Raw genomic sequence first — 15,068 nt, 5'->3', positions numbered from 1 at the left:
CTTCATCAAGATCATGAACAATCGGTTTGAGGCTCTTCGTGTTCCTAGAGTGAACAGACGCCATTGGGCTACACTAGCACGTGACAGGGACAACTGGAGACGTTACTGGCACCCACTTGAGCAAATCGATGATTAACGGGAAGTCAAGTGATCAAGTGACCCCAAAAGTAAAAAAAAAATAGAAAAAACAAAATACAAACTCAAAACTGTTCCCAAAAGTCATAAGCATTTATAAAAAAAAATCTATAAAATGAGGAGAGTAAACTTGTGGCTTACTATAAAAAATCAAGTATTACAAATGTCCATCAATCTTAGACAAAACCCTATTTTAACATGACTTAAACTGCTGTGCCATACCTTTGACCCTCATGGTATGTCAGACATTAATGAGAAATCATTCTGTAGACAGACACATGAAAATGAAGCCTCAGCCTAACTGGGGCTTGGGGACGAAGTACAGCTTCTTAGTGACCATGGAGGCAAATCAGGGAATCTGCATCTTGCTGATGCCAATCAGGTCCTGCTGATATCCACTCGGCACAGGGACACACTCCTTTTGACCAGCGTGAGGATCTGTGAACTCCAGGGCCGTGGTGTTTGTCGCCAGCAACTCACACAAATCCTGAATGTACCATGAACCATGCAGAGTATGACGGTGTGAGAAATACCCTGAAGAGGCAAAGCACAGGGTCATCGCTGGGGGACAGAAAAGCTCGCTGGTTTCCTTGGAGACAGTCAGACATGTCCCCGGACTGTTGTCACAGAGGAGAAGGGGATACATTCAAGATGGCGGGGCTGGCTGTGTCTGGTCCAAGAGTGAGAAGGGGGGTTCCTCCCTCATGGGGGGCCCAGGAAACTGCAGCGAGTCTAAGCTCAGACATGTAAGCCAGCGGCCTGCCATCAGCTGCTGTTAATGAATCTGGGACGGGCACCTTCTTAGCCGTGCCCCTGTCTGAAACAGCCCTCGGAGATGTGAAAACCAACAGCCCCCACACACTGCTGGCCACTGCATGCTAAGTCTTACAGAGGCACCACCCAAAAACTGATAGGGCTGTGGAGACATCCAAAATATGGGGTGAGGTCTGGCTTAATCCACTGAAGCCCAGGCACAGAAGCATTCGCACCTGAGGGGTCCCAAAGGAAGAGAAAGGGTTAGGAACCTCAGAACCAGAAGGACCATGACAGCAGCATGTCCAATACACAGATCTGAAAACTCCACGCTGCCCTGCAGGAAATTAAAATACTCCCAATCAGGAATCCTCACATTTCAATTCTGATAAACCTTACTGGAGATTGGTTTCTAGGCAGACCAGAGGCATTCAGGGTATTCAGCTATACAGGAAATAATAGTCATAAGTTCAAGTTGAAAAACAGTTAGTGTCGCTTGTAATGAGTAACTTCAACTATACATTAGCCATTTGTAGAGTTGGGCGTGAAGGTCAATAGTAAAACTACACAGCCAAGGCCAAAGAAGAAAATGTGGGGAGTAAAACTGTGCTTTTCAAATGAGTTCAAAATTGTTTTATGAACCTCATGGCAATTAAAACTGAAGCAAAACTGGCACTCAATATTACCTATCAGATGATTGCTTTAGATGTAAATTGACTAACTCAAGAATTAACACCCTAAAGGGAACTAGAGAAGAGTAGATAAAAAGAGAAATGTGCAGAAACACACAGAGACGACAGTGACAGTAAGAGCTAAATCTCTGGGAATATAGACTTAGAAAATATTTAGTGAGACTAATCAGGGAAAATGTTACAAATCAGCAATGAAAGCAAAAGTTCCAATAGGGAAGGATCTACAGGCTGAGAACTAGGAGAGTGAGGAAAGAGACGGAAACCCAAGGCCACCCCAGGGCTCACATACTCAAGTATTAAGTCATCCAAGAAATATCAAACGAACCACTGAGGCTCTGCCAAGGGGGCAAACTCAAGGGGTGGTGGGATTGGTATTGAAACACTGAATACCCATAACAAATCGTTATGAACATTTTGAAGTTTGTAAAACACAGTGTTTATATAAGGTGTAAGGGGAAATTTTATTTTTCAATATTGTACTACTAATACAGTGCTACATGCAGTATTTTCTCTATTACCAACCTCATCTACATCAGTAAACAGTACATCACTTACAAAATAAATAGGGCATCAGTACTACATTAAAAAACATGGGCACCGGGGGCCACTGTAGCCATGGTCACTCGCTGGGAGGGGTTCTCATCCTGGTGTTGCTCGAGGCTCCCACATGAAGCCAGAGGACCCCGGACCCACTCACCTTTGGCCACTGTGTAGCACATGATGAAGTTGGCCCCGGTAGGCAGCGTGTGCTCAGACACGGCATCCACCTGGGTTTCGTTGCTATTGGGAAGGCATGTCACGTCCACCTCGTCCACGGGCTGGATGGGCTTGTTGTGCTTGTCACCGAGACAGGCCTATGACACAGGCAGGAGCGGGGCAGATGGAGTCCTAAGACACGGCGTGGCTCAGAGGGCCCCAGCGCCAGGTGGGGAAGCACACGGTCCTCTCACTTGGGGACAGCCCGAGAACCACCATGTGGCTGCAACAAGCCGAGAGGAAAAAGGTGTGGGCACCGTTGATCTTCAGCAAATACCGCTGATGGACAGGCACCAGAGCTTCAGAATTCTTTTGAATTATTTAGGATGCTAAGCTGGGTGAGATCTCCCCAGAGGAACAAGACAAAGGCAAGTTGTGATGCAATAAACAAAGTGTCATTATTGACTAGCTGGAGCTAGGACCCTCATCTGGCTCACTCACACAGCAGGAGGCTCTTGGGACGATCCGCCCCATGTCTTAAAAGTGAAGGGCCTTTAGACCATAGCATTGTATAACAGGGACTTTCATGGACCACCCAGAGCCGCAATCTAAGGGCCTTTCCACTATTTGTACTTAGCTGACTGCTTGTAAGTTGGAGTTGGAGAAGGGTTGTCTAAGACTTCCATAAGGTTACATAGGGGTTATTAAGGGTTATTCCCTACCTTCATCTGATTGGTAACCCTTAGTTGACATGTCGCCATGGCTATCTCACTTCTGGGGAATCATGACTCAATTCCAGGTAACTGCTCAATTAAAGGAAAACTAGAACCGAACCTAGGCTTAAGTTTCTTCCGGCTTCTTTATGAACCTGTCATAATGCTGCCCTTGCTCGTCTATCTCTCCGGGGGGGGGGGGGGGTTGTGCTCCAGCCATCCCAGCTCAAACGAGGAGTAACACATTCCCAGACCCAAGGCGTGGCCTGCCCAGTTATCCCGAAGAGTAACAATCTAGAATGTTCCATTTAGTGAGAGGGAGTCAGGAACGTAGGTGGCTGGTGAGGCTCGGGTGGTCTTGCACCCTGGTTTCGGTGGACGTCAAACAAGGAGACTCTTAACTAGTTCTTTCTAGCATAGGGTGGGATTATGACCAGGGTTCAAATTGCAATTCTCAGGGATAGCATCCAAAGCCTCTCAGAAGTCACTCTGGGAACATTCAGTGCCCTCATGATCACTAGAGATCTCACCTGAATGATGAAGATCTTGGGCTTTCCAACAAGCTCTGACACTTGTCGTCCTTGAAGAAGTCCATCAGCGTGGCAATTTACAACTTAGAGTCGTAGGTATAAATGTGATTACCTTCGCTGTGGGTCAGGAAAACACAGAGAAAGCAGTCGGCCACCATGTGGCTGGTGGTTGCCACTAACGTTCAGAGAGAAACAAGTGTTCCTGAGCTCTACCAAAGAGTTCAGTCGGCACCCCCCAGGCTCCCCCCAGAACCTCCAGGAGTGAAACCTGAGTACAGAGCCAGGGGTAATCCTTGAGCACTGCAGCCTAAACTAACAAATAAAAGACCCAGAATAATGACCAAAACTTAAGGGATCATGGTGGTCATACCTCAGGTCCCAAAAATGTCTCTGGCAATACAGTAATGAGAAATCACATTCATTCACGTGACTCATATGTGATTCGTTTCTGCTTAATGAAAAATTAAACTATCCCAGCTTGTGTCTGCACATCTAATAAACCAGTAAACAAAGGTTTTATGCAGGGTGACTTTTATGGGGAACCCTGTTCCGGCCCAGTGATTTTGGCAATCAAAGCTTTTTTTGTCATTTGCTTTTGAAAACCTTCTGGAAACACTCCTTTTTGTTTTGATTTTGTAAATGGCTGTGTGTGCTCAGCTTCCAGAGGAGAGAATCCACAGTTTAGAGCACAGCCGTCTCCATGGAAGGATTTAAGGGACGAGGGGCAGATCTGTAAGGGCCTTTGTGATGTCAGAATACCACGAGAACAGGCTATGGGCAGCTGGAAAGCTCAAGGCCGGCCCGTGGCCAGCCTGAGGTGGCATGTGGCCAGCACATGGCCAGGTGCACTGCTGAGTCTGCTCTGTTCAATCAACGACTCCACTGTGACACGGGAATGAGAGTGTGGCTCCACAGTATCCCGAGAAGAGGGAGGCACTGGGATGTGTTCAGTTCGAGTCCTCCTGACCTGTGTTCATGAAGCCGCCTCACCATTCCCATCTGGAGCAACCGGCCAGCTGGTGTGTGCTGGGCCACAACTGTTACTGGGGGCTGAAGGCATTGCATGTTCCCTGACGTGGAAGGGAGAAGCCTACTGCCAGGGGCCCAGATGAGTTAGCGACAGATACGGACAGTCCGGGAACTTCTTCCAGAGTGGCCAGGCTGGGCTCTCGCCCCCAGACTGGAGGGTGTCCACCTACCATCATACATCTTGGACAGTACTTCTCTCGCCCTGAGGTCGTCATAGCATTTTACTTTGAAACCTAGTTCCAGAAGCCTGGGGAGCAACAGGAAGGGAGGTTAGGGACCACCCCACAGGCCAGCTGCCGCCTTCCAAGTACATGATCAGCACAGCGAGTTGTGTGCTTAGGTAATTCAAATATCACCTTCCAAGTACGTGATCAGCACAGACAGTTTTGTGCTCAGGTTATATCAAATACCATCTTCCACATTGGTGATCAGAATTTCAGATGAGGGTAACTTGCAAATAACTGGATAATTTGATTAAAATGATATTCCAGGGTCCAGAGAGACAGCCCAGCAGTAGGGCACTTGCTTTACACCACCTCACCCAGGTTGGAGCCCCGGCATCGTAAATGTTTGCCTGAGCACCCGCAGGAATGATTCCTGAGTGCTGGCAGCCAACCCCAGCCTGCCCAGGCTCTGCCAGGCCAAACATCCCCTTTGTCCAGGTGATGACTACTCAACACAGAACCAGACTTGACGTCTTCCTTAGCAATTTCTAACCCAGAAGTTTTGGTTCAGAAAACAAGCCTTCTATGCACAGTGCCTGAAAGATCTAGGGGTTGTTATACCTTTAGTTACTTACGCTGCCCCTTCAACTCACAAACAAAAAATGCTGGAACTGAGGCTTTTTTCTTTTTAAATCTTTTGGGTCAGAGCGATATTACAGCGTGAAGGATGTTTGTCTTGCACACAGGTGGCCCTGGTTCGATGCCTGGCATCCCATGTGGCCCCCTGGCCCCCAGATGAATGCAGAGGGAAAGTTCTTCCAGCTGATACACTCGCCAGTGAGGCACTGAGGGAGCGGGGGGTCTAGCCCCAGGAAGAATCCTCTAGGTTACGTGTTTTCGCATTCTGAGCCCTTCAGAGCCCTGACGTACATGCTTATCTCCTTCTTCCACAGACTGAGGACGTCCACACCCGCCTGCGCCACTTCCAGCACCTGTGGAAAGAAGCAGCGGCTGTCAGTGGAAAAGGCTCGGGATATCCCCTGGTGGTGTCCACTTGACTCATTCATTGGTCTCTGTTTGTTAATAGCAATTTTTAAGTGACTACATAACATAGATTTTCTAGGTTTCACTTAAAGTGTGTGGGTTGTGGCTTTGGGCTGGAGAGGAAAGGCAAAGCAGTCAGTGGATTCTGCTGCTTCTGCTGGTGTCCTCCTGAGCATGACTCGCTGTACCCTTGAGCATGTCAAAGTGCAGCAGAGCTATGGCCGCTCCTAAGGCCGAGAACGAGGACTCAGGGTTTTTTTTCTGCCCGTAAACAAGCGCTGTTGCATTTTAACCAAACATTTTAACCTACTGTTATCATACCCCTCAACCGACCACACTGTAGGAGGAAAGTGCTTGGTTTTTATACTCCTCTGTACTTTTAAACATCTCTAATTCAACCGGAACTGGGTCCTCCATGAGTGTGGGCAGGTGAAAGTTCCTCGACTGACCGTGACCGCTGCCCCCAGCAATAGTTCTAAACTGATAACACATGAAGGGATAAGGGAAAGTACAAACTCCAAACTGTTTCCAAAAGTCATACACGTTTATAAAACAACTTATAAAGGGGGAGAGTAATCTTGTGATTTACAATAAAAATCAAGCATTACAAATGTTCATCAATCTCAGCCAAAAAAACCCTTTCACCGTGATTTAAGCTGCTGTATCATATGTTCGACCCTCATGATATGTAAGATGTAAGGAATCATTCTGCAGATAGACATGAAGAAACAAAGGCATGGACCTCACTGGGACTTAGAAAGGAAGCACAGATTCCTGGTGATGAGCATGGAGGCAAAGCAGGGTATCTGCTTCTTGCAGATGGGACTCGGGTCTCTGTTGACGTCCACTCGGCTCCGGGACACGATCCTGTTGACCAGAGTGAGCAGCTCTGTAAACTCCCGGTCCGTGCTGTACCTCGCCAGCACCTCACACAGATCCTGGATGCACCACTAGCCATGCTTGTTATCCTGGTGTGAGAAATACCCTAAAGAGGCAAAGCACAGGGTCATCATTAGGGAATGGAAAGTATAGGATAACATTGCTTTGTCCTTCCTCCACAAGAAGCTTAGGTTTATCTGGTTACACCCATCACAGTGCTCCTGAGGCACTTCCATTCCATTGTGCTTATCTGTAAATAGTCTTCCCTATGCTCTCCTCCCCACCCAGTTAATCAGCTTTCCCCCTAATCACTTGATCATTGACTTCCCTTTAATCATCGATTTACTTGAGCAGGCTCTCAGTAACGTCTCCATTTGTCCCTGTCGTGTGCTAGTGTAAGCCAATAGTGTCTGTTAGTTCTAGGAACATGAAGAGCCTCAAAACGATCGTTCATGATCTTGAAGAAGTCTGACCATCTAGTAGGTGGGCGGCCATGCAGTCTTTTGACATTCTGTGGAATCCAGTCGGTAACAGCTCTAGTCCAGCGGTTGTCTTTAAGTCTCATTATGTGACTAGCCCATCTGATTTTTGACACCTTGGCAAATGAGACAGCGTCCCTGATTCTTGATCGTTGACAGAGGTTGGAACTCCGGATTCTTTCTCTCATTTGAGTGAAACGTGATATTCCAAGCATAGCTCTTTCAATTCCTCTTTGGGAGACCTGAATAGCATTCTCATCCTGTTTGCATAGGGCCCAACTCTCTGAGGCGTATGTTAATGCAGGAAGAACAGTGGAATCAAATAGATGTGCTCAGAACCGGAGGTTCTTCGTCCTCTTAGCTATTTCTTCGAGGGTCTTGAAGGTGTTCCAAGCCGCTCTCTTCCTCTTGCGCAGCTCGGGTGCCAGGTCATTTGTAATGTTGACTTCTCGACCTAGCTACAGATAGCTGTTGCATTCGGAGATGGTCATTCCGTTGAGAGCGAATGGGGCATCAGGAATGAGGCTGTTTCTCATAAACATTGTCTTCATAAGATTCAGCTGTAGACCAACCTTTCCACACTCACGGTCGAAGTCGGCCAGCATTTGTGCTGCTTGTCTAATGTTTGGTGTTATTAAAACAATGTCATCAGCAAAGTGGAGGTGGAGTAGTTGCCGACCATCTATCTTCACTCCCGTTCCTTCCCATACCAGTCATTTCATGATGTTCTCGAGGGTGGCACTGAAGAGTTTCGGTGAAATGGTATCACCCTGCCGAACCCCTCTCTTGACATCGATGATTACTTCTTTGTAGAATGGTGAGATACTGGTAGTGAATCCACAATACAGCTCACGAAAGATCTTGATGTATTGAGCTTGAATGCACTGATTGGCTAGGGCTTCAATGACAGCTTCCGTCTCAATAGAATCAAAGGCCTTCTTCAAATCAATGAACGTTAGACAGAGCGGCATCTTGAACTCCCGAGGAACCTCAATGAGCTTGGTTATTGTGTGGATATGGTCGATGGTGCTGAATCCTTTGTGGAACCTGCCTTGCTCGCATGGTTGTCCTTCATCTAGTGTTCTACCAATCCTATTTAGGATGACTCGAGTGAACAACTTGTAGATGACAGACAATACGCAGATTGGGCAATTGTTGCCAATATCATGGATGTCTCCCTACTTGAACAGTAGTACAGTCCTGCTGGTTTTCCATTGGGATGGAACCTTGCATTCAGACAGGTAGTGTGTGAAGAGCCGAGCCAGGGTATGGATGAGTACTGACGGCTGGTTTGTCAGGTGTTCAGCTCTGACCTTGTCTGGGTCGGGTGCTGTTCGTTTCTTCACTGACGAAATGGCGTGTCAAATTTCAGAAGGGAGAACATTGGGAACGACATATCCATCCTGTGGAATTTGGTATGTCGGCAAGTAGACATGGCTATTGAAGAGATTTGAGTAGAAGTCATGGATAATCTTCTCCATTGCCGTTCTGGAGGATGTGATAGATCCATCAGGACGTCGGAGGGCAGTCATCTTGGTCTTGTAGGTGGTGAAGGACAGGCGGGCATTACAAATACTTTTCCCAGCTTCTGCCGCATCTACCAGCACTTCTGCTCTTCTCTTTTTGAGGTCTTCCTTGATCGCATCTCTGCACTGCTTTGTGAGCTCGGACGTTCGCTTGCGGTTGCCTGAGGCATGCGCCAAACCACATTGGTGAATAAGCTCAAGAGTTTTGGAAGACAGGTGTTTTTTTGTGGCTATCTCTTGGCGTTTCTTGCACAATCATGGAGGTGCTGAACCAGTAGATCATATTCCTCGTCAATGTTGTCAACAATGGCATCTTCCCATGTTGCTGCAATAGTGCCAAAGAGCTCCCAGTTGGTGGTTGTTCTGGGAGTTTTCTTTTTAAACTTTGCAGCCCTTTCTCCCCGCTCTGTGAAGTAGAATTTTGCATGAAGGAGACGGTGGCCCGATCCCGTTTGGAATTTTGGGACAACAGCGACATCGATCAGGCAAAACCTTCGACTGAATATGATGTGGTCTATTTCGTTGTGGAATCGTCCACCGGGAGACTCCCATGTCCAACGTTTAGATTCAGCCTTCTGGAACTGTGAGTTACCATGGATGGTCTTGGTCAACATGATGAACTCAGACAGTCTCTCACCCTGTTCGTTCCATTCTAGGCCATGGGTCCCAAAGTGAAGTTCTTCAGCTGATCTTCTCGGTTCTATCTTGGCATTAAAATCACCCACAATGATCTTGTAGAAGGTGCGGTCTTCTTTATAGAACTTCTCCAGCTCCCTGTAGAACTTCTCAATTTCTCCTTTATCATAATTAGGTGTTGGTGCGTAGACAACAAAGATAGAATCTGCCGGCAGTGAGCCACATCTATTCAAATGTAAACGTCCGATTCAGGTTGTTAGGCATTCGAATGAATCAATGCTCATGGACAAGTTTGTGTTTACTAGGACACCGACGCCTCTGACACCTCTTTTATCACATGTTTCAAGGAACAATTCTCCAGTGTCGAAAAAGGCATGATGAGATTGGTGCTTCAACAACATGGCAGCACTGAGAAGGATGAGAAAGGAGAGGCCGATAAAATCTCAAGGCCGAACTAGGATGCCACAATGAAGGAAGACAAAAATGATTATCTGTCCTTTCAATGCATGTATGCTAGCATCAGATGCATCCATCGAGGACCTGATGGTATAAGTGCGAAAGATCAAGTACGACATCAATGATCTGACAGAGACAAGAAGGCACCAATCTCCCCCTAATCAGACTCTGTTATTTTGTAAGGTCAGATTCCTCAGAAATCTATTGTTTTATATGTATGAGTGAAATATTGCCTTTTTCCTCTCCTTATGCCTTTTGAACAGTTTACTTTAAAGCAGTGCCCTTTTTGTATAGATACAGGAAGACCGTTAACGTTATGCTTTGTAACTTAGGATTCGATTGGCTTTGAATATTATTCACTCCCGGGCATCTGCTTTCTCGACTTAAGTCTCAGTTGCCCTTAGTTCCTAACACCCCAAAAGCAGGGTCCTGACAAGGGACTGAATGGACCCGGGGCAAGCGGTGAGCTACCCTGGCATTGAAATGGACCAGGTCAAAGTGCCACGATTCTTAGCTCTAAGTTAAGAGTTAAAATCCAGATCCTGGACGAGAGCAGTGCAGTCTCTGCCCCCGCGCCTCGGTGTTCCTTCCCGGAGTCCCTTGGAGGGGAGCGGGTTGAGCTTTCCTCCCCGCCCCGGCCAGGGCTACGGCAGCCGGAGACCTCCAGGACCAGCCACCACCATGCTGAGACCACTCTCCGCACACCTGAAGGTACTGGCAGAGGGACAAAGCCACGCGGGTTCCGGGGCCGAGACCTCCAAGCCTACTCGAATTGGAGTCGAGCATCTTCCACCCAGATCCTCCAAATTCCAGTAGGCGGGGGTCACACCCATCACCTGGCCCCCTGGCGCCGTGTAATCCCATCAGCGGCCAAGACTCAGAGACTATAAAATCCAGATCCCGGACGAGAGCAGTGCAGTCTCTGCCCCCGCGCCTCGGTGTTCCTTCCCGGAGTCCCTTGGAGGGGAGCGGGTTGAGCTTTCCTCCCCGCCCCGGCCAGGGCTACGGCAGCCGGAGACCTCCAGGACCAGCCACCACCATGCTGAGACCACTCTCCGCACACCTGAAGGTACTGGCAGAGGGACAAAGCCACGCGGGTTCCGGGGCCAAGACCTCCAAGCCTACTCGAATTGGAGTCGAGCATCTTCCACCCAGATCCTCCAAATTCCAGTAGGCGGGGGTCACACCCACCACCTGGCCCCCTGGCGCCGTGTAATCCCATCAGCGGCCAAGACTCAGAGACTATAAAATCCAGATCCCGGACGAGAGCAGTGCAGTCTCTGCCCCCGCGCCTCGGTGTTCCTTCCCGGAGTCCCTTGGAGGGGAGCGGGTTGAGCTTTCCTCCCCGCCCCGGCCAGGGCTACGGCAGCCGGAGACCTCCAGGACCAGCCACCACCATGCTGAGACCACTCTCCGCACACCTGAAGGTACTGGCAGAGGGACAAAGCCACGCGGGTTCCGGGGCCGAGACCTCCAAGCCTACTCGGATTGGAGTCGAGCATCCTCCACCCAGATCCTCCAAATTCCAGTAGGCGGGGGTCACACCCACCACCTGGCCCCCTGGCGCCGTGTAATCCCATCAGCGGCCAAGACTCAGAGACTAAAAAATCCAGATCACGGAACCGCGCGGCCGCGACATATTATCAGAACTTTTTTTTATGACATCTTATTATCTCATTCCTACTTTGGACAAACTTGCAGGCTGTCGAATGTAGCCTGCCCACAGGGCAGAGTCTGGCAAACTCCCCGTGGCCTACCAAATATGCCAAATACCAGTAACAATGATGGGTCTCATTCTCCTAAAGAGCCCTGAATATAATCTCAGGGCTAGGATGAAAGAGACGTTACTGGGGCCTGCTCGAGGCAATCGACGATTAACAGGATGATGAAATGAAATGAAATGAAAGTTAAGAGTTTGATCATAGACAAATGCTGTCATGATCCAAAAGTAATGATGAGACTAGGATCCTACTAGGGGTAAGAAAGACTATCTGGCCTAAGCACTGTAGTCTGAGATCGAGATGGTCCTAGAAGAACAATTCTATAAGTTTAAGATATTTCTTACTGTATCCATACAAAATGATTTATATTATATATGCTTATATGCTTGTCGGACTAGGAGAGGAGAGACACACCCAAGGGATTCCGCTCTGGGGTGGGTCGTGCTGCCGAGAGAGGATCTGTCCTAGGAGCGGCTTTTCCTGAGGCTAAGAGTTCTGCCCCTATTGATTGTGACCTATGTGTAAAGATTACCCCAACCCCTCATGCTTTGGGATTTAACTGTACTGTAAGAGTGGGCTGGGGTTCAGAAGGAAGAAGCAGGGGATCAGAAGGAAGAGAAAGAGGGATCAGAATCCAGACTCCAGAGAAGGAGGATGAACGGGGCTGGAAAAGGAGAATGAAGTAGCATGGGGGAGGAAGAAGAGAGACAGAGAAGAGAGACTGGTGTGGATGGAGAGAGGATTGGAATAAACTGCGACTAAAACCAACTAGTCTGGCCCTCGTTCCTTCCTTTGCCTGTCCATCGCCATTGACCACCCCAGGGTGGGGGAAGAAGGGTGAGACTACTGAACGAGGGCGGCGAGAGAGATAGAGCCGCCGCTGCTGTGTGCTGTGCCCCCTTCTTGAGTTTACACAGGAAAGCTCATGGGGTTCCTCGGAGACAGTTAGCCACATCCCCAGACTTTTCTCAGGTGGGAGAAGGGGTTTCAGTCAAGCCGGCTGTGCCGGCTATGTCTAGACCAGAGAGCCGGGAGGGGGGTCCCAGCCTCGGGGAGGGGGCGGCGGGGGATGGCCAGGAAACTGCAGAGGCTAAGTTCAGTACATCAGCCAGGACCCAGCTGTCAGCTGCTCTACAGGAATATGGGATGGGCACCATCTTAGCAGTGGCCCCATCTGAAACAGCCCCTGGAAGCTTGAAAACTAACAGTCCCCCACACTGCTGGCCACAGAGTGCTAACTCTTACCCCGACATCACCCAAGAACTACAGGCCATGGAGAGAACCAAAACATGGGGCGAGGTCTGGCTTAATCCAATGATGCCCAGGCACAGAAGCATTCACTTCCTAGGAGTCCCAAATGGAGAAAAAGTGATAGAAACCTCAGAACCCGGAGCAGGATGGAAGAGATCCCAGCCCTTCCGCAAACCCCCTCCTCCCCCTGCCTTGGCCAGAACCATAAGCTACAACAGGAGAAATGCTGAAGGCGTCTGAAGGGGAGCCGTGATGAGCCCCCATGGGAACCCTGATGAGTGACTAGCTCCAAGGCTGGAAACTCCTCAAGGCAGAGGGAGCCCTTCTGGGGACTAGATTTGGGCATCCAGTTTTGTGAGGCTCAAGTGGTGCCATGACAGGCTCCACTCTAAGACTGAAATTCAACAGGTCTAAGTCTCGGTTTCCCCCATCAGGAAGTCCCAACTTCTCAGGGAACAATATCACCCTGGGCAGATAAACCACCCCGTGGGAACAGCCGTTCCGAGTAGGGGTAAGGGCAGTGGCACCCAGCCAAGCCGAGAGGACCTAGGGAGAAGAGTCATGGGACCGGACAGGGACCAAGAATTGGAAACATAATGCTGGGCCCTGAAGTCACTCGATAGGACAGGGACCAGAATTGGAGCATAGTGCCAGTTCCTAGAAAAAAGGCTGTTACGTAACCAAACCCTATATAAGCTGCTTGGAATTCGGAGTTGGGGTCCTTGTCAAGACTCCACTTCATTGGATGAGACTCAGACCCTAGCTCGAGCTAGCATTCAAGGGGACTTGCGTTTGCATCCTCTCGTCTATTCAGTCAATGTATGAGTGAAACTCCCTTCCTGGGACACAACATATGGGGGCACGTCTTCCTTGATTTTGGCTTGTGCTGTGACCACCTCGATCACGACGTGGCCTTCACTCTTCTTGCTGATCAGCACTGTGGGGACTCTCTGAATCTCCATGGGATAGGTCATCCTGGAAGAAGCGGCTGAGTGAAGGTCATCTTGGGGAGACTCAGCTCAGTTAGCTCGCCCTGGAAGGACCCGCTGAGTGAAAGTCATCTTGGGGAGAGGCGGCTGAGGTTGGGTGGTTGGTCAGACTGACCATCCGAGTGCCCGACAGGAGAGGTCGGAGGAAGGGCCCGAGTAGAGAGGACCGGCATAGGACCTAGGCGGATGCACTGAAGAAATTGTGGCAAGGGAAGGCCAGTCTACATGGGGAGTTCTTTGTGTGCCATGATCCATCTTGCCTGGATCTAACAGAAGGATGTTTGCCTTGCATGCGGCTGACCTGGGTTCAATCCCTGGTGTTCCTTATGTTCCCCTAGCACCACCAGGACTAATTCCTGAGTGCAGAGCCAGGAGTAACCACTGAGCATCGCTGGGTGTGACCCAAAAAAAAAATCGATCTTGCATCTTGCCACCCCGGGGGGGGGGGCCCAGAAGACAGAGTGGAAGCCAGATGAGGTGGGGGTTGAGGGTGAGACGTGAGGGTCCTCCTGGGACATGTCTGGGTGTGGGGCTGGGTGGTTCAGTGGCTGGGCCCTGTCTGGATGTGGGATCTGGGTTCGGTGCCCAGCTTTTTCCTTGGAGTTTCCTCTTTCCCTTGGTGTCAGACTGGGGAAGGGGCGTGCCTGGAGTGTTTTTGACCACTGTTTATATTTTGCCCCTCGACCACCTTCTGTACCTGGCCCTCTTGAGGGGTGCCATGGCCAAGTGCTGTCATCCCAAGGCTGCTCCCCACAGAGGGCTGTGAAGGCAGTCCCCTGCCCCACCCCACTGCCATGTGATTGCAGTCCTGAACTGTCCATCCCAGTTGGGCTGCCCTGGCTTCAGCTGGGAGTTTTTGTGGTGCATTTTTTTTGACTATGAGCTCGAATTTATGAGGACTCCTTGTGTGTGTGTGTGTGTGTGTGTGTGTGTGTGTGTGTCTGTGTCTGTGTCTGTGTTTCTGTGTGTCTGTGTGTGTCTGTGTGTGTCCCCCCCCCCCCCCGGGTCTCTGCACCAGGGTTTGAGTCAGCCGAGCTGCCTCTCTCTCCCGGGCAGCGCCTTGCGAGAGGCATCCACATGACTTCATGTGGCCAGGGCCACCCACGCCCCAGTGCGGTGCAGCCCACGGGGTCCCACAGAGACCCTCGGGGCTCCTGGGGAAAAGCAGGCCTTTTCTGATTCCAGCGCGTGCCTTGAGGGGCGTGAGACTAACGCTGAGTGTGAGGGTTCAGACCCCGGAGGTAGGGTGGGAGGGCGTCTGTGGGAAAACACGAAGATGATGACCGCTTTTTCAGAGCTGCTGCCTCCTCCTCCTGGGAGCACCCCCGCCTGCACCCCATATCTTAATAGTGGAAGAATTCAGTTGAATTCTTCC

At 49.7% G+C, this 15,068-nt stretch overlaps 1 pseudogene; it reads right to left on the bottom strand.

The window, feature by feature from the left end:
* Positions 1-427: 427 nt before the first annotated feature.
* LOC130025983 (caspase-6-like) overlaps positions 428-15,068 on the bottom strand; it is a 33,842-nt pseudogene continuing 19,201 nt past the window's right edge.

This window comes from Sorex fumeus, unplaced genomic scaffold (assembly GCF_029834395.1).
Source record: "Sorex fumeus unplaced genomic scaffold, SorFum_2.1 ptg000033l, whole genome shotgun sequence".
Taxonomy (NCBI): domain Eukaryota; kingdom Metazoa; phylum Chordata; class Mammalia; order Eulipotyphla; family Soricidae; genus Sorex; species Sorex fumeus.
Note: the sequence above shows the minus strand (reverse complement) of the source record. Positions and strands in the feature narration are given on the sequence as shown.